The following is an 18140-nucleotide window of genomic DNA, read 5'->3' on the forward strand; positions in this document are numbered from 1 at the left end:
GAAAGAGAATGGACTTTAGGCCACGGAGGGGGGCAGGGGACAACAATTCTAGCCAAAGGCAAGGAGAGGAAGGAACAAAGGCATCCACTGGGATAGAGGTCAGAGAGCACACAGAAGCCACCGGTGTTCCTCCCCTGTTAGGATGGTGGGTGGTGGTCCGGCCACCAGGAGCCTAACCCCGCCGCAGGGAGTGAAGGCAAGACAGAGACCGGGGAGGGGTCAGAGGCAGTGGGAGGGCTGATGCCGCCTTGGGGGAGGGGTGGCTAGCAGAGAGAAGGGGTGCTGGCAGGGGGGAGCGCGTGAGCAATGCAGTCAAAGCTCTGGGACACAAAGGGGAGGCGGGCAGGCCTGGGGAGGGACACGCCATCCTCCTGGACGCTCAGCTGCCATGCTCTTCCCATCGAAGGAAACCATCCAACTGGTGCTTGAAGCCCACCCCCGGCTGGGGCTCCGGTCTTCCCTCGTTCCACAGTCCAAGCCTCACAAGTTTTCTTTCCTCATGTGGTCCTAGGACAATCCCAAGAAAGAAGCATTTATAAAGACCTCGAACTAGGAGTTTTCACCAGGATATCAGCCTCCATGAGGCCCATCAGCTTGGACGCTGAAACTGGGTCTGGCTGGGATTTTTTTCCCTTTAGCGATTTATGTGGTCGGTGTTGTAACCGAGAAATTACCATGAGTTACATTTAAAAGCTTTACCCTGTGAGGCTCCGGGTTTCCCACGAAGCAGATAAGTGTGTTTCCTGAGGCTCTGTGTCCTTGCCTGGAGCGCATCCCTCGGGAGTGCTTCCAGACCGCAGGCCGGGTCCGGAAGGCTGGGCACAGGACTAGCCAGGCGGCCTGCAGGCACTGAGTGGCCCTGTGGCCTCTGCCCAGAGTTATGCCCCTGGAGGCTGCACCCAAGCCCGCGAGCAGAGATGGCAGCGTCTCGGCTGCACCTTTGAGAGGCTGACAGCCACTAAGCTGGCCTCCCAAATGGAAGGAAGGCGAGGAAGGTGCGGGGAAACTGTCCAGCAGTGCTCCACTCTCTGTCTGGGCCACCGCACAGAGTGGCTGTGACCCCGGTCCCCAGCTCCATGGGGGCAGTGAGTCTGAACTCAGAGATCACGGGTTGTGATGACCCCACCTACCCTGGTGAGTAATAAAATCAGGGCCCATCTGCTCAGATGCTTTGTCCCTCGAGGGAGGACCAGGGGCAGGACAGGCCGACGGAGAGACGGAAGGGCCGCCAGGACCTTGTCGCCCACGAAATGACGCCATCTGACAGGAGAAGCCGGCAGAGGCCGACCTCAGACCCCCTGGGGGAGAGCTTCTCCACCAGCTCCCACGCCCTTCAGGGCTCGAGGTAGGTGAAGTAGGTGTTGGGATCCCTGCCAGGGTGCAGCAAATCCGGCCCAGATCACATTATGCAAACGGGACTGCCAGAGGAAGGGCTGGGACGCAGATCCCCAGATCCCGGGGGCAGAGAAAACAGCATCTTCCCGAGAACCTCGGCTCAGCGCAAGGACGTTCCCCGTCCCTGTCTTAGTCGCCTGGGAAAGCGCCGCACCCCACCCACACGGTCATGGCAGACTCCCCGGGAGGGGCTTAGCCTCTGGGTCCTTCCCCTCCAGTAACGCCCCACGGCGGAGCCCCGGCTCCGCTTCCTCCAAGAGGCTGCCGTGGTCAGGCCCGCAGGTGGGGACTTTGCAGGGCTCTGCTCTCAATCCAACTCCTATACGAGGCGCTCTGGTACTTACAGGAATTTCCCAAAGAACGACCCTTTGGGAAGGAGCGGGGATGCCTGGAGGGACCGGCACGTCCTTCCTCACCTGCTCACTGCCTCCCGGGCGTCCACCGCGTGTTGAGCAGCCCACAGGCCACACGGGGATCTTGGCTCCGGGAAAAGCAGAGCTGCTTCAGCATCTCCGGGCTCCAGCCCGTAAGGAACTTACCATTTCTCCATTCACAAAATGCAAAGCCCTTCAGAGTTCCTAGGTAAAGCAGAACCTACCAACCCCCAAGGTAAGCTTGTTGACTTGTAAGTAAGACCACACATACTGTGTGCACGGGCTATTTCCATACGGCGCTCAAAAGCAAAGTTTTACCAAGGGGTCAAGTCTGAACAAATGAAAACAGGTATTTTACATTTTTGAAAACCTGCCCAAAAGTTCATCACTAGCACTCAGCTCTCTTGAGTCACCCCGTGACCTCTTGCTCAATCCATCTCTCACAGGTGACAAGACAGCAGCAAGATGCTACAGCCAGAAGGTTACCCGTATCTGCGCCTCTGTCCTCTAAGTCTTTGAAAATAATTTAGGATCCAAGGGAGGGAGCGTTTCCTGAGGGAACAGCCAGGAACAGATTAACCAAATTATATCAGAGTGCAAACCCACTTACCTTAATGTACGCATGATATAAATGCTTGATGTCTCGTGTTACTTTTTTAAAGTTTGCTCTTTTTGTCCTGTGGATGGCTGCCCATATCAGGACGTCTGTCTTTAGACTTCTGATTCCTCAAAGACAAGTCTTTGTCTCAAATAACAATTGCTATTTTAAAACATGAAAAAGTACATGATTCTGAGTGGTTTTCACCAACATGGAGAACAGGACCCTCAGGAAGAAAGCAAGACTGTCCCCCTACTCACCATTCCTCCCCCCCCACCCCCTGCTCCTCAAGTTAAGAGAACCTTGAGGGGAGGCCCTTTGCTATTCGACAATGTCTCGAGCAGAAAGGTTGAGGGGAGTGGGTCCTGCTGCCCAGAGACCATTAAGCTGCTGATGGAACCCCTGGAGGTTAGGAGTGGGAGGATGTGACAATGGTGAAATGTTCCCCATAATCAGGAACAGACGGTTCGTAAAAGCAGACTAGAGAAGATATCTGTCAGGGACACATGATTAAGTGTTAGAAGAAGTACGATCCTGAAAGTGGGGTGGACAGAGAGCCAGAAGCCACGGAAGCCAAGTCACACTTGTCACCAAGGGCGAGGGGAGCAGCAACAGGTTTCACAGTCACGTTCCCGAGGAGCGGTGTGTCCTCCCCCTGTTAGTTCCAGGCACGTGGTCGGTGCTCATGAGACACTTGTGCACAACTGGACTGGAGGATTCACAAATAAAAGGGTCTAAAGCCAGAAACATTCACTCTTTGCACCCGTGTCAGACTGACTCGGGGTTCAGCCCGAGGTGTGCACGGCAGGCTGGCCCCCGTGCCCGGGTCTCACACCTTCCAGGTGGAGCTCACGCCCAGCTCTGCATTTCTCCTTGATTGCGCTGTTCCCTGGTATTTTTAGCTTGGCTTCTTAGCAGTTCCTCAGATGCTTCAAGATGCTCACGGGTACGTCTCGAGAACTACATAGTACAAAACTGGGGAGCTCTCCCAAGACCCGCCCACTGCATCTTTATTCCACAGTCCCACCTACGAAGGTCTCTGTCTTGTTCTCCTGCCAGTTTTCCTCTCTGACGGGCTTGGGTGCCAGAAGCCCAGGCTGGATCGACCCTGTAAATCAACCTGAACTTTGGCATGAAATAAAAGAGAAAGCTTTTAAAGATATTACTTTTCTGTCATTAGGCAAAGAGTCAGTTCTCCAATGGACTGACAACCTTCATTTGACTTTCAGGGGCTAAGCAGATGGCTTATGAGCAAGGAAGTTCTCATATGTCAACTTCAACAAGGGAAGCAAGGCCACAGGGAGATCAGATTTGCCTATTTGACACCCAGTGAAAAATACATAAGGGTACGTATAAGGTGGGACCCCCTTTCTCTCTTTACTGCAAAGGTTTAGGAAAGATGGCAGCAAAACCAATGAAAGTTAGATGGAAAGACTTCACTGATGTTAGGATGGTACATCCTGTCTTAGAGACTTAGAAGCGTCTGGATCATCTTCTGCATACCAAGCTTAAAAACACTTTCCCTTATAAGAAGTTTAGGAAGAGGAGAGATGACTTTAAAGCAATTACATCTAAAGGTGAGGGCAGGGTGAACTACAGGTGAGTTGGGGTAGGGGGAGAACCTTGAGGAAGCCCTTGGTCACCTCTGGATTTCAGGTTCCTCTTCTCGTAAAGGAGTCAAGGTGAAAATCGCGAAGACCTCTTCAGCCTCTAACACTGCGTCATTCTGGAGATCTCACCCAGCTTGAGAAGAATTTGATTCTAAATGGTGAGTCCTGGGGTTTATAAGTTTCCACCACTGGTAACTGCCAAGTCAGTTTCTCAGTCATTCGTAGTGGAGTCTTGGACGCCTCTGATGTCACAAAGAAGAGGGAATCGTGGCCAGGCAGAATCCAGCTCTCAGAAAACCCGCGCTGACAGGGGCTGCGGGGCCAGTAGTCTTCTAATTAAATGAAGACCTTTTCACTTGGCGGGGGTTAGTGAGGAGGATGGGGGCTGGGGAGACAGAGGCAAGAAACTAGGGGAGGAGAACCAAGACCTTCTTTTGAGAAAGCTGACCCCTTTGGGGACTTGGAGGGGAGGGGAGGGGACCAAGGAAGAGAAAAGATTATGTCAGAGGAGAACATGCAATATTTATTCCTGCTCCTGGACAAATCACAGGTGCCCTATCATGATACTCCTGCCCGGATCTTCACCGTGCATTTAGACACGGGGCAGGTGGCAGAGAGGGCGGACCCACTCAGCAGCAGTCACTCGGGCTAGAAGCGTGGCAGGGTCTTAAGACAGCTGTTCTCTGTTCAAGTCTCTGTGCCAAGTGCCTGTTCTGCGTTGCCCTCATCATCTGGAAAACCCATCTCTGTGTTCTTGGAGCAGATCCATCGGTCCTGGCTGAGTGGACAGCCTGGTCAGAGAGCACGGTGGTTGGCTTCTACACAGGCGTCTGCCCTTACTTACGAGGACTCCCGCTCTTTCCCTCTGTGAAATCATAGGCGTCCAACAGGCAAATGTGCCCCCCCTGTGGCCCCTTCTCCTTCCTCTGGTCAAGCCTTCTCTTGCTGAAGTTAAGGAAGAAGAACTGCTAAGCTCGTAAGCCATCTGGTTGGCCCCCGAGGTCACGTGATGGGCTAAGTACCTCGCGATGAGATGCCCCCTGTTGACGGAGGCTGCTGTCACCACACGCTCTTTGAGCATCTTCGTCATCTTGGACTAAGTTGCCACAGAAAAGACATCCCCGCCTCTCGCCACCTGGAACAGACATCTTGCTTCTGTCTGTTTTATTGGTTGCTGTCTTATTCCCTTCCTTGCTTCAAAAAAATCTTTCCTCCTTTGCCGGTGTCTTAATTCCCCTCTCCTTTGACTGTAATTTCGGCAGCTCTGCTATTTAGCTCCGTGGTGTCATAGCAGACAGTTGGTGGGGAAGGAACTGTGCTAAGTGACAGAGCGTCAAAACCCAGGACTGGCTCTGGGTGGTTAGAAAGCCTTCTTCAAAGCTCGCTGCCATTTCATAGCTGTGCAGGGACTTCCCTTTGGCGAGAGAAGAGAAAGCAGCCTTAATCCACTACCTTCCACTCCTACACGTCTAACACACCCCCCCCAGGCGGTGTCCAGTGGGCCTTTACTGCCCGCAGGACATGGCCGTGACCATATTCCTCCCCCGGTGGAAGGGGACATGGCAGCGGGGTCGGGGGTGCAGTATGGGGGGGGGGGGGTTGGTGTGGCCATCCTGCTACAGAGCCCAGAGGGCCCAGCACTGCACTTTGGAACTTGGAGAGGCTGCCTTCTCCTCTGTAACCTCAGCCTTCTGACCCATAGCTAAGTTCACAGAACCATCCAGAAACCACTGCCTTGGTCCACACACCAAAAAGACTCAGGATGTGGCAGGAAAAAAATGAGCCTGGAGTCAGTGTTCCAGCCCGACTCTGTCGCTGCTGACGGACCGTGGGCAAGATGCAAAGTGAGAGCCAAATGATGAGAAGTGTCGGCCTGCCAGTCTCACACACCTGTTAGAGGATTTTAAAGAGAAATATCACAGCTTATGCTGTGCAGGTCTGTGAGGAAGTTGGCCTGGGACTTTAAGACCCCTATGTTTTGACAGTTCACAATTCTAATTCTTTAATAAACTCATAAACCCTGAATCTGGGGTTATAATCATCAGCAATTAGAAAACCAGCCATTTATTGAACACCTACTGTGTGTATCACTCTGCTCTTTCCCTTGAAAGGCTTGAAATGCAGACGGGCTATATTTTTTTAAAAGTCACTGAAATACATGCTAGCGTATGCTGAGTGACAAACGACAGCATTGTGAAAGCAGAACGTCCCCCTGGGTCCTGAGGAGGAAGCAGTTACCCAGAATGCCCCAGTGACACGTCTGCCCAGCCCAGCCCCCTACACAACCTTCACCGGTTTCCCCCTCGGCCAGGAGAAGCCAAGCACAGTGGATTATTGGGCGGATGTTTTAAACTCCAGGTTTTTCGTCTCAAGGACACAGCGGGTGGTCCCAGGCCCTGCCGTCCATGACAGCATATCTCTGCCCAGCCCTGTGGTTTGGGAGCAGAGCTAACAGGAGGTGCCCGTGGTGGCCCCTGGAGAAGGGGCACTGCTGTGAGCTGTGTTCATCCTTCTCAGATGCGGAGCACCAGGCAACAGGAGACACGGCACTGTTTGGATCTAATCCGTCCCCCGGCCGGGACCCAAGTCTTTGCATTCCCCTGGGTTCGTAAACTGTCAAGAATTTTCCTCCGCGTTTCAGAGGTGAGGAAACTACAGCTCGGAGTGCAGAATGCCGTTCAGCCAGGTTTCAAATCCATGAGAGCAGTGCCTCGCTGACAGGACTGCTCGGTAAGGCCCAGTGTCCGGCGGACTCTGAGATGAAGCCTCCCTGGCCAGCCCTGCTGTCATCCCCCGCCCACTGCCGCCCAAGAGTGGGGCTGAGCCCAAGCACAGCAGGCACACTGAGCTGGGGCGGCGGCTTGCAGGGGGGAGACCTCTCCCTCGGGAGCCAGTTACTCTTTTGCTGCTGGGTTTATGTTTTTGGAATAAATCACTGGTGTAATAATAGAAGTGAAGGCGCTGGAGTGAAACATCGTGACAGAAGAGCTCCCACTGGCATCTTGATCAGTTGTGGGTTTCTTGCCCTGATGTCCTCCTGCCCAGCGGTAGAGGGATCCTGCCCAGCAAAGGGGGGCAAGCTCCCTTCTTCCCCTCCAGCCCCATCTCCCACCAGGGAGAGGTGGGCTCTCTCCCCGCCCCTAACCTGCCTTCTTGGGAGGAGGCCTTGGTGCCCACGAACCGTATTTGTTTCTGTTTGGGTTTCTAGAGTGGTCTAGGGGGACAGGGCGGTTCTGGGGCAGGAAGGCACTTGAGAGACCATCGTGTCCAATTTTCTCATTTTCCATGAGTTCAGGGTCAGTGACTTGCCCCGGGTCCACACCTGTATCTGACTTTCCTGCTGGGGGGAAATTTCCACCATGACACCCTCCCCTCGGTGAGGAGAGGAGAGATTTCCAGTGAGTTCCAGGCAGCTGGACACCCGCCTGGCGCTGTCCCTTTTGCGTTTTCCCTTCCCTCACGCCCTTCCCCTAGTTGACCCCCAGTGGTCCAGCCAAGCACCACCTTCTCCGGGAGCTTCCTGCTCCCCAGGTTGACTTGACTATCCCTCTTTTTTCTTTTTAAACTCCTTTTGCCTGTGTCCATTATGGCCAAACATGGGTCATCACGCTGCAGTGAAGCCATGGATTTACCTGGCGGCTTCCTCACTCACCTGAGCACTGCTCGAGGGCAGAGACCCAGTTGTAGCATGGTGCCCAGCACATAGCAAGGGTGCAAAAGACGTTTGCTGAGTGTGTGCAGAAGAGCTCACGTGGCCAGCAGGAGTCTGGTCTGCAGAGAGGTGGGCGCCCCTCCCCGGGCAGGAGCGAGGCTTGGAGAGCGCGTCTGGTGGGGACAGAGCAGCTGCACCCGGAGCAGCGCGTGGAGAGGAGGAGGAGGTGGGGGGCGCGCTCGGGATCAGCTGTGGGAGTGAGACGATGACGAGTCCAAGTGTAAGGAAGTGACGGCATCGCCGGGAAGGCCACGAGCCCCCCTGGAGGCAGGAGAGATCAAGGAGGTGGGAGGCACAGAGGCTGCAGCAGAGACCGGGGGACTTGCTCCGAGCGTTGGTTCCTGCAGAGTCAGGAGGCTTCTCCAGGCTGAAACCCCAGAGGGTCCAGCGCCCCCCGCGCTCCACTGCCGAGGCGGTCAGGCCAGGCGGACCTCAGGACTCCCGCGACACTTAGTGCCAGGCACGGGATGCCTGAAAGGGGTCGAGGTTACACGGGGTTGCCACTCCGCCCCCAGAGCTGTGCCGCCACGTCATGCTGGACGGGACAGCCTCTGCGGTGGCAGGAAGGCCCAGGCCTCTGATGACCTGAGCGTAGTCGTGCAGGAGCCGACGAGCAGGAGCTCCTAAACAAACCCATTCGTCTCGCCAGGTGTCAGCTGCCTCACCTGGACTCCCAAGTGTGTACCCTGAAGCTACCTGCCCCTCTGGCTCCCCACGGAGCGCCATCCTGGGCCCCAACCCTCTGTCCTGTCCCCTCCCCCCACCCCGCGGGGACAGACTCTGCATCTTAAATGCCTTGTGGTCACAGACTCAGCAAAGTTCTGCTTGTGGCAGAAATTCACAGGAGGACCAAGACCCAACATCCCACTAGAGGATGGACAGGGGAAATCCTTCTAGCATGGGGGACGTGTGCGGAGTGACGGCCTGGGACTGACAGCTGGAGGGACTGACAGCTGGAGGGGACAGAGACAAGCCAGCTTGTCTTCCTGCCCCTTCCTGCTGCTCCTGTGGAGGGCGGGCACTGGGATAGCCCCCCATTCAGGCCCCTCCCCTTCTTGGCACAGTGGCAGGAGCGGTTGGTTGACCCCTCGTCTGAGAAGCCACCTTCCCCCAGAAGAGCCCACCCAGCTCTGTAACCCCCCCTTTTCACTCTGCTCCTCCCGTGTTAGCAGCTCAGTCTACACACTGATGGTTGTTGGCCTGGCCTTCAATGGCAAGAGGCTGCAGCCCACACGTGCCAAGTGAGGAGGAAGTTTCCCAGGAACATTTTCTGCTGCTCTGAGGCCAGGGGAGGCCGGGGCGTGTGTGAGGAGCTGGACTTTGGGAGAAGCACTGGGCTTCTGGGGGCAGAGAACGATGCTTCAAGGGCATCAGGCCCCTCCCACCGGCAGGTGCAAGAACCAGGATCTTTGTGACTTGGCTCCCAATCTGATGGTTAAGTCGTCCTGATTGTAGAGCTCTTGTGTCTGTGGGGCTGTTCTGGATGCATTCTGCATCCAGAATTCAGACAGGCCCGAAGCCCAGACCTGCCAAGGAAAAATGGCCTTTGCTCTTCCCAAGGTCATAATAAACACTGGGAAACAGAAGGAAAGCTGTGTGTGAGTGGCTCACACTGGCTGAACAGGCCGGCTCATGGCAACGGTGCCCAGAACGGTCAGGCAGTCGGGGTGGTCAGGGCAGGAGGGGGCCCACGGACACCAGGATGGAGGCAGCATCTTGGCGGCAGCCCCAGCACAGCCCTGGCCCCCTCGGGTGGGTGTCCTCAGCTGTGATCTTACAGGGGCTCTGGGGCTGCCGGGTGGTCCGCTGGTCTGGGATCGCCCTGCAGGCTCTGGCCGGTGCCTCCTAGAGGTTAACATGGTGACATCCCTAACTTTGTACCTTTGCACCTCATGTCAACCATCCCGTGTTTGCATTCTGGCAGCCACTTGAAGTCCCATCCTTGTTCTTCTCACCGGTCAAGGATTCTTGCTTCTCCTTTGGGATAAAGAAAAGTTGGAGGGACTTCCCTGGTGGCACAGTGGATAAGACTCTGCGCTCCCAATGCAGGGGGCCTGGGTTCGATTCCTGGTCAGGGAACTAGATCCCACATGCATGCGGCAACTAAGAGTTCATGTGCCGCATCTAAGGAGCCTGCAAACCACAACTAAGGAGCCTGCAAGCCGCAACTAAGACCCGGTACAACCATAAATAAATAAATAAATATAAAAAGCTTATTAAAAGAAAAGAAAAGTTGGAAAAGAATTAGACTCTCTTTCAAGGCATATGTTTGGTGTCTCCCTGGCCTGAGATGGATTATTTGATGAACCCTCCAAGGTCTAGTATCTTGATTATTTATGAAAATGGTATCTTGATCATTCTACACTGAATGTTCACACTTTCCCAACTTCTAGTTTCTAAGACTCCGAACCCAAGACAGAAGGGGTACCATCTAGGTCTCCTCAGAAGCCAATCAGGCATTTTCAAGATACATGCACATTTGGTACCTTCCCAAAGGCAGTTGCCAATAATAAAACGGCCTCTTTCGTTAAATATTTATTGTGTTTTTTGGGGCAATTTGCATCATTGTGTCACCCAACTTACTGTTCCACTGTGACCACAGTGTACTGTAAACCTGGTCCCCTTGGTCAGGATTTCTTCCTTGTCTTTGGAGCAGAGGCGAGAAACTGATGAAAAGTTACCTTCTTCATTTAGGGCAGATGCTCAGTGCTGCCCTGCCCGCCTCTGCTGCTACAGTCTGGTCCCCACAATCCCTATGAGCAGGAATTCTATTCTCTTCTTACGGGTGAGGAAACAGCCTCAGAGAGGTGGGGTCACCTGAGTAGAGCTAGGGAGTCCAAACTGGGTTCATGGCCAGGTCCCTTAACTGGACAGCCTGCCAGCCTCTCCCATCAGGGCCGTCCCCAAGCCCCTCACTTTGCTGGTGTGGGCATATCACTGCTTCGCCTGTCCAGGGCCCTGGCAGTGTCCACCCTGGGCTCCGCCCCTAATTCTCAGAAAAGACCCCAACCTCCTCACATTACCACTGGAAAACTAAAGAAAAAAAAAAAACCCTTTGATTCAGAATCAGAAGCTCATCAGCTTAAGAAACGCTGCTTTTTAAAGTGCCTCTGAATCACTCACCTTTTCAGCAAGCCTCCCCCTCCAGCCTGCGAGCGGGGCAGGCGAGGCGGGGAACAGAGCAGCCACGAGGAAGCGGTGGCCCCGAGTCGGCGATGACGCCCAGGCGTTCTCCTCCGGGGATTAATCACCTCCGATTACGGCTGCTGACTGAGAGCGAGTCACTCACGGCGTCACCTCCTTTGTCTGACCCTCGCCTCCCTGCCATCCGGCTGCTTGTTTGTCCAAGATGCTGGAGCGTGCTGTGCTTGCTGGCAGCCCCGAAAGGAAGCCCGGCAGACAAGTGACTCAGGAATCAGGACCCACTAGCCTCCCCCTCACCATCTGCTCTCAACACCGTGCGCCTCTGGGGCAAGAAGAGGGGCCGTGAGATTGCTCCCCCAGAGCCCGCAGATGACTGACCCCTCTGCTCGCGGATCGGATGGTACCCTGTGCTTCTCCCCAGCAGTGGCAAATAAAGCCATCATTTCCCCATCACCCTCTGCGAGGATGCCAACAGCCCACCCGGCCTGGGGGCGTTCCAGGGCTCACCCGCAGCTCCCCTCACCTGCCTCTCCAGCCCCCCTACCACCTGCCAGCGAAGCCCGGGGCAGCTGGGCCCCTGCTGCCTTCCTGCTCCCTCGGAATCGCCGAGCTTCCTCGCTCTGGCCGCTGATGCAGGCGCATGGCGCCCAGAGGCACCGTGCCACCTGCCTGCCCAGGGGCACCCGCCCAGGGACCCCAGCCCGGGCTCTCTGCCCTGAGCCACAGGCATGGGCGCATCTCTGTAGCACAGTCTACAAGGACTCCCTGAGGTCGCTTCCTTTGACCGGCGCATAGCCAACAGTGACTCTACACAGTGTCCCCCAAGAAAATAGGGTACACTGTGACCCCTGCTCCTGGGAGACAGGGAAACCCAGCTCCAGGAGCCCATGCACCTGTCCCACCTCGGTGACGTGGTACCAAGTGTGGAGCAGTGACTCCGCGTGTCGTGGTCCGGCCCCGGCGAGATGACATGGAACACCCCGAACACCTTCTCGGGGCGCCTGAGCGCCAGAACCGGACGGAATGTGGCTGGACCCTGCTCTGCCTCTGCTTCGTTTGGTGGTAGGGGCTGCTCTAAGCGCTTTTCAAATGTCGTGCTGCCTCTTTTAACTCCTTTGGGGCGGGACTCGTCAGGATCCTCGGTGTGTGGCTGGGAGAGCAGAGACCGGGCCCCAAGCTCACAGGCTGGGGTCAGGCCGGGGCGCCCTGGTCCACGGCCCCTCGCTCCTCCGACGCCTAACTGCATCGACTTGGCAGATGGCTTACTTCTTTGTTGCTTCAATATTCTCCTCTCTAAACAGCAGTGGTGAGGGAACGTCCTCCCCCGGTGTGAGGGTTGATGGGACCCTGTGGAGAGGGTGTGTAAGACGCGGAGCTCAGGGCCTGGGCGCAGCAAACACGTGTGGTTTACACGGCTGACCTCGGGGCAGAGCTGCGAGGCAGAGGAGGGCGGGAAGGACGGAACGTTCAGGATGGTCAGGAGAGACACCCCACCCCCTATTCCCAGAGGTGCCCAGTGGGGCAGATGGGAGGTTTCAGGCCCTGTGGGGGTCCCCGGGTAGCATGCCGTCTGTCCCTACCCTGCCGCGCTCAGCCCTTCCTCTGCGCGCACCTCCCAAGTCTGTGGATCAACCAGGCCCTGAGATAATTCTGGTTCTGAAAGCAAAAGGCTCCGTAATTGCGGCTCTTACCTACTGGGGATCTTAGTCTTCTTTGAGAGTTGGATAAAAACTATAAACTCTTTCTCAGAAAACTCCACATACACAGAGATACACAAACGTGTTCTTAGAAATCAGGGGTGATCATCTGACCCCAAGATTTCGAGCTGCTTTTCCATGTAGTCAGGAAGGATCCCGGGGCCGTGGCAGCAAAGCTGGCCCAGGCTTTCCCCTCCCAACCTCATAAGCACCTCGGCTCTGCCGGCCATGCACTCCCCCCGAGAGCATCCCTGGACAGTGCCCCACCCCCACGCCCAGCCGCCAGTGCAGAAGCTGCAGCGGTGGTTGCGATGGCGCTGGTGACGGCAGTTGCTAAGGAGCCAGGAGGCTGGGTGGGGGAGGTGAGTGGGCAGCAGCCCAGCAGAGCTGCCCCTTATGCAGGTCTGAGCGCCTCGGGCCCTGGAAACGGTGCTCCCGGCTGGCTGCCATGGCAACTGGCAGGCTTGGGAAGCTATTCATCGGGGTCTGGACAGATTTCTCCAGCTCCCCCTGTTCTTTCTTCTCCCTAAGTGGCTGACTGCGGTGTGAACGGGTCTGCCGGATGCGGGCCAGGGGCACAGAGGGCAAAGGGCTGGTCACACACCCCACACGGCAGGCTCCCCGGGAGCCTGAGCGACCGGTGACGGGCCTGAGCCAGCTCCCAAGCAGAGGCCCAACCCCAGAAGCAGGATGCTCATCCCTCTTCCAGGGGCCCCGGCCCCCTCCTGCCGGGGACCGCTGGCTCCTGGCCCAAGGAGTCACCCTTGGCAGGAGGGAGACCTACCTGCTGTGCCCCAGGTGAGCCAGCGACCAGGTGGGATGGATCTCTTCCAGCAGGGCCACTCAGAAGATGCGGGGACCACGGAGGGTCAGGCTGACAGGAGGCGTCAAGAGATCGGGACTTGATGGCACTGGGTCTGATTTAAGCGAGACAAAGGGACAGATGAGGTCAGAGGTTAGTGAAGTACCGTGTCAGGCCACCAGTCACTGGTCTGGTTGTCGGGCCCCTTAACACCACCATCACCTGAAGCACCGTCCAGTCATCCCCACTGGGTGGTGATTAAATGGTATGCCTCTCGCAGCTTGCTCTTGGAGGCTGCCTTCCGAGTGAGCCATCGTCCTCCTTTTGAGACAAGAGAGCTGGCCTTAGGGAGGTCAAGCCACCTGCCCACGTCGTGCAGCCAGAAGGTAATAAAGCTGAGATTGGAACTGACGTCTGTCTGCCTGCAGATCCATCTCTTACCGATGTACCAGCAGGTGGCAGAGGGACCAAGGCTGCGAGGCTATGACCTGTTCCCCTCTGCAGACAAGGGCAGGCCCCCCCGAGCTGGTCTGGGGTTCAGGGCCCTCGCGGCCAAAGTGCCCCCTCGCTGTGCACTGGTGACGTGTGGCTTTATTTTTATTTTTTATTTTTTTTAACAGAAAGAAACAGGTCCTCTTTTATAATTTTTTTAAATTAATTGATTTATATATTTATTTTATTTTGGCTGTGTTGGGTCTTCGTTTCTGTGCAAGGGCTCTCTCCAGTTGCGGCATGCGGGGGCCGCTCTTCATCGCGGTGCGCGGGCCTCTCACTATCGTGGCCTCTCTTGTTGCGGAGCACAGGGTCCAGATGCGCAGGCTCAGTAGCTGTGGCTCACGGGCCCAGTTGCTCCGCGGCATGTGGGATCTTCCCAGACCAGGGCTCGAACCCGTGTCCCCTGCATTGACAGGCAGATTCTCAACCACTGTGCCACCAGGGAAGCCCTGATGTGTGGCTTTAGACCAACAGTTACATTTCTCCTGAACCCCGGGATCTGCTGTGCGATCACTTGGCATCATTGTCTTTAAGACACGTGTCCGAGAGTCTGTGACCAGGTCTCTGGTGCCTGGCGGTGACTCCAGGAAGCTCCACAGGAAGAAGACCCTGGACAGGAGTCACTGGACCCCCCGCTGCCAGAACAACTGGGGCACCTGGAGGATGTCACCTGGTCTCTGCTCTCAGAAGCTTGGAGGGCAAAGAGAGGACGCTGGGCTGGCTGGGATCATGAGAGGAAGGGAACTAGCAGTTAGAAGCACCTACTACGCTCCAGGGATTCTAGTACATTTATTGTTGAATCTTTTTTTTTTTCCTGCAGGTATGATTAAAGCTTTCCTGGGGTTCAGACAGGGCTGGGCCAGAACCACACCGGGAAGCAGGGCCTGCACACCAGGCCAGTTCCGGTCTTCAGGGCAGGGCTGGGAGCTCAGAGCGAGCTCTGTGGGCCAGGGTTCTGGCTGGGCTCCTCATAACAGAAGCAACCATGGAAGGGAAGGGTTGTCTGGTTGTCTTTAGTGCAGGAGGGACAATGTGGGGTGGGGAGGAACTTTGCTGAAGAAAAGTGGGGACTGAAGCTTTAAAGGACAGATGAAAAGGAAGTTGGGAGGGAGATAAGGGGGCCAAGAAGGCATCTAGAGTGAATAGAAGGAGAAAGAAAAAGACAGATGGTTCTGGGTGCAGGGAGATCCAGCTGTTTTCCAGGGCACCGTCTCCTGGTTACAGGGCACTACTTGTTGCCCCACATAGCAATCTTCAGAAACAGAGGGCCTGGAAGCAAGTGAGTGGACTTCATGTAGGCAGAGGTCTTCTCCAGGCCCTCAAAAGGGGAAATGAAGTCTTTCAGGTTTGGGAATTCATCCAGGCACTCGGGCTCGCGTGTGCAGCGCACATCAGGATGTTATAGCCAGGACAGCCACATAGGTGAGCTTGTTCCCTGCAAACCAAGGCCTCTTCCCCAGAAAACCTGAGAAGAGCCTCATCTTTTCAGGGGTCTCCTTCAGGTATGCAGGCTTCAGTTTCTCAAAGTCAGAGCTGTAGCAGATCCTGGCCATGTACAAGCGGACATCCATAACCTGGTTCTCCAATACGTCCACGCGAATCTTCTCTTGCTCTGTCTTGCCGCAGGTTGTGCTTGCGAAGGACGGCGTTGCTCTGGGTGAGCTCAGGAGCCGCGTCAATTGAGTTGGGCAGATTGGGGAAGTCCAGGCCCAGCTTGGATTTTTCTCTCAGCCACTGGCTTCTGTCACAGTCGGGAGCGTCCCCCATCGTGTACTTCTTCTCCTCATGGTTCGAACCTGTGTACTCTGGGAGCAGGCGGGCAGCGTGCACCAGCCCGCGGATGTCCCAGGAACCCAGGATCATGGGCGTGGTGCTGGTTTCTGTGCTCTGAGTGGAGGTACTTCACAGGAACTGGGCTGGAACTGTATTGCTGAATCTTCACTCGAACCCTTTAAGGTTGGTAGCGCTGCCCGTGTTATGGAGCGAGCTCAGAGAGGACGGCGGTGTGACCCAGGGCAGCAGGACCTCAGCCCGGATTTAACTGCCTCCAAGTCTGTCAGCTTTCCGTTCTATTCTCTGACCTCCCACAAGCAGGGACTGCTCCTCGGGCCTGTGGACGCCAGGGAGCCCCGATTCAGCCTCTTAGCTGGGAGCCTACGTAGCCTTCTTCCTCCTCAGGCCCCATCACCACACGGCAGATGGGCATCCTTCATCCTCCAGCTACTTTTATTTCTCTTTCCGTTCTTCTTACCCTCCTGGCTCCATCCAAGCAGGAGACCAGGAGGCACAGCCAACAAGCAGAAGCCAGAGCAAGGCTCTCACCCCATCCCCCTCTCCGACCACAGCAGAGGTGGAGACTGGGGTCCTCACCAAGCCTGAGTACAAAGGAGGGTCATCGGGGAAGCCTGGAGACGGGGTCTCTGCCCCAAGCTGCAGGCTGTGCATCTCCAAACTTTCCTCCGTATCTCTGCTTCCTTGGGAAGCCCTCACATCTGCAGGCCACGGCAGGATCTCAGGGTGTCCTCAGTATCCCTCTCTCGGGGATGGACGCCTTCTGTGCCAGAAGCTGACCAAGCTCAGCCTGTCTCTGGAGTCATGTCCCCTTTTGGAGTTATTTCTTAGGCAGCAGCTTGCAATCCTGGGAAGAGCTCAAGATTGGGGGTCAGAAGATCTTTGTGCCATTCCCACTTCTGCCACCAACAAGCTGGGTGATCCTGAGCGTCTGGGCCTCGGCTTCCTCTCCTGCAGTCTCTGGACTCGCTGGCCCGTCCTAACACTCTGCACTGTCCTCCGAGCTCTGCAGCTCCTCAGCGCCCCCCCAACCCAGCGATGCCTCCGCCCCCAGCAGCCAGGTGCCCCTGTCCTATGCAAACCTGCCAAAATGCAAAGCGTGCAAGGCATTTGGTTTGTTGGTGCTATGATTTCTTTTGAGGCAGGAAGTCGTATTTAAATTGTGCCCCAGTCAGCACAAAAGCCGGGAAGCTCGGGCCTTCTGCACAACGGATTATATAAAGCAGCTCAGCTCTCTTCCCTTTATTCCCCTCTTTGTCCCTGCTCTTTCCCAGTCACTCAGTCAAGTAACCTGTATTAAGTGGACGTGTCCGCGAGGCTGGGTGCAGACGTGTGATGCAAGCCGACAAGGGCTCTCGGGAGGACTTGTGGTTCCCCAAGAATACGGCACAGACCGCGGAAGGACAAAGAGTTCCTCAGTGCCTCTGCTGTTTCCCGCACCAACGGTATTTGTCAGTTTTACAGTGAGATCATGTTTCCTGTGCCCGCCTCCTGCCTTCTCATCCAGGCAGGAGATCAGGCTTCTCTCTTGCCGGGGCCTCGCCTCCGGCCTGGATGGGCTGACCTAGTTCCCGCGTCTCTGGCATCAGAGGCGAGGGTCTGAAGATGGTGATGTGCTGGCCGTGCCCGTCCAGGCAGATGACGGGACGCTGACGGAGCTGGCGTAGGCAGTGAGGTCGCCGGCCTCTCCGGAGGCCCCGGGCATCGGTGCTCCTCGCTGAGCCTCCCCGAGGGCAGGGGCTGCCCGTCTTCCCCGTGCGGTGCTGACGCCTCGGCACTCCATGCCTGCTTCTCCAGAGCTCTGTGCATGCACCCAATGCTTGCACTCCTGCTTCTTCATTTAATCTTCTCGGCAACGCGGCGACGCAGGATTATTACTGCTGCTTCCTCACAGATAAGGACCTGAGCTCAGAGAGGCTCATGAGCGCCCCAGGCCTCACGGCTGGACCGGCCGGGCCGAGCTGGGCTCACTGGACTCTCCCGGCACCAGCTGCGCCCCGGGGAATCTCCCAGGGGAATCCGAGGGGCCCCAGATCACTGCTCTCCTAAAACCGACACCACCTGCAGCCCCAGGGCAGGGGGCCCGGAGACCCCGAGCCCAAGCTCTCCCTGCACCTCCTCACACTGCACGGGAGACCAGGGCTCGGGGCACGAGAGCCGGGGGGTCAGCAGGGAAGGAGGTGTGATGAAAGGGTGCCGCAGGGCGTGGCTTCCCTCCCCACCTGAGGACCACACCGACGGAACCTCTTCGGTGGGACAGAGTGTTTGAAACAGAGTGGGTGTTGAAGGGTTTGTTAGATTTGTTTTTCTTTTCCAGACAGAAATAAAAGAAAGTTTAAGAAAACATTAGGACATTGGCCCCGGAGTCCCATGTAAAACCGAGGTAGGCGTCTCGGGGCGGAACCGTCCTCTTTGGGTGTCGGAGGCTGGCTGTGTGGGCAGGAGCGGGTGGCGGGAGCCTTCCCTGGAGAAAAGGAGGTCTGCTTGCACCACAGCTGCCCGAGGCCCCACGACCGGCCTCA

The 18140-nt window shown here is 56.4% G+C and overlaps 1 pseudogene; it reads right to left on the minus strand.

Moving 5' to 3' along the window:
• Positions 1-15055: 15055 nt before the first annotated feature.
• LOC103019959 (glutathione S-transferase Mu 1-like) lies at positions 15056-15690 on the minus strand (annotated as a pseudogene).
• Between the last annotated feature and the right edge of the window lie 2450 nt (positions 15691-18140).

The sequence above is a fragment of the Balaenoptera acutorostrata genome, chromosome 9, assembly GCF_949987535.1.
Source record: "Balaenoptera acutorostrata chromosome 9, mBalAcu1.1, whole genome shotgun sequence".
In the NCBI taxonomy this organism is placed as follows: domain Eukaryota; kingdom Metazoa; phylum Chordata; class Mammalia; order Artiodactyla; family Balaenopteridae; genus Balaenoptera; species Balaenoptera acutorostrata.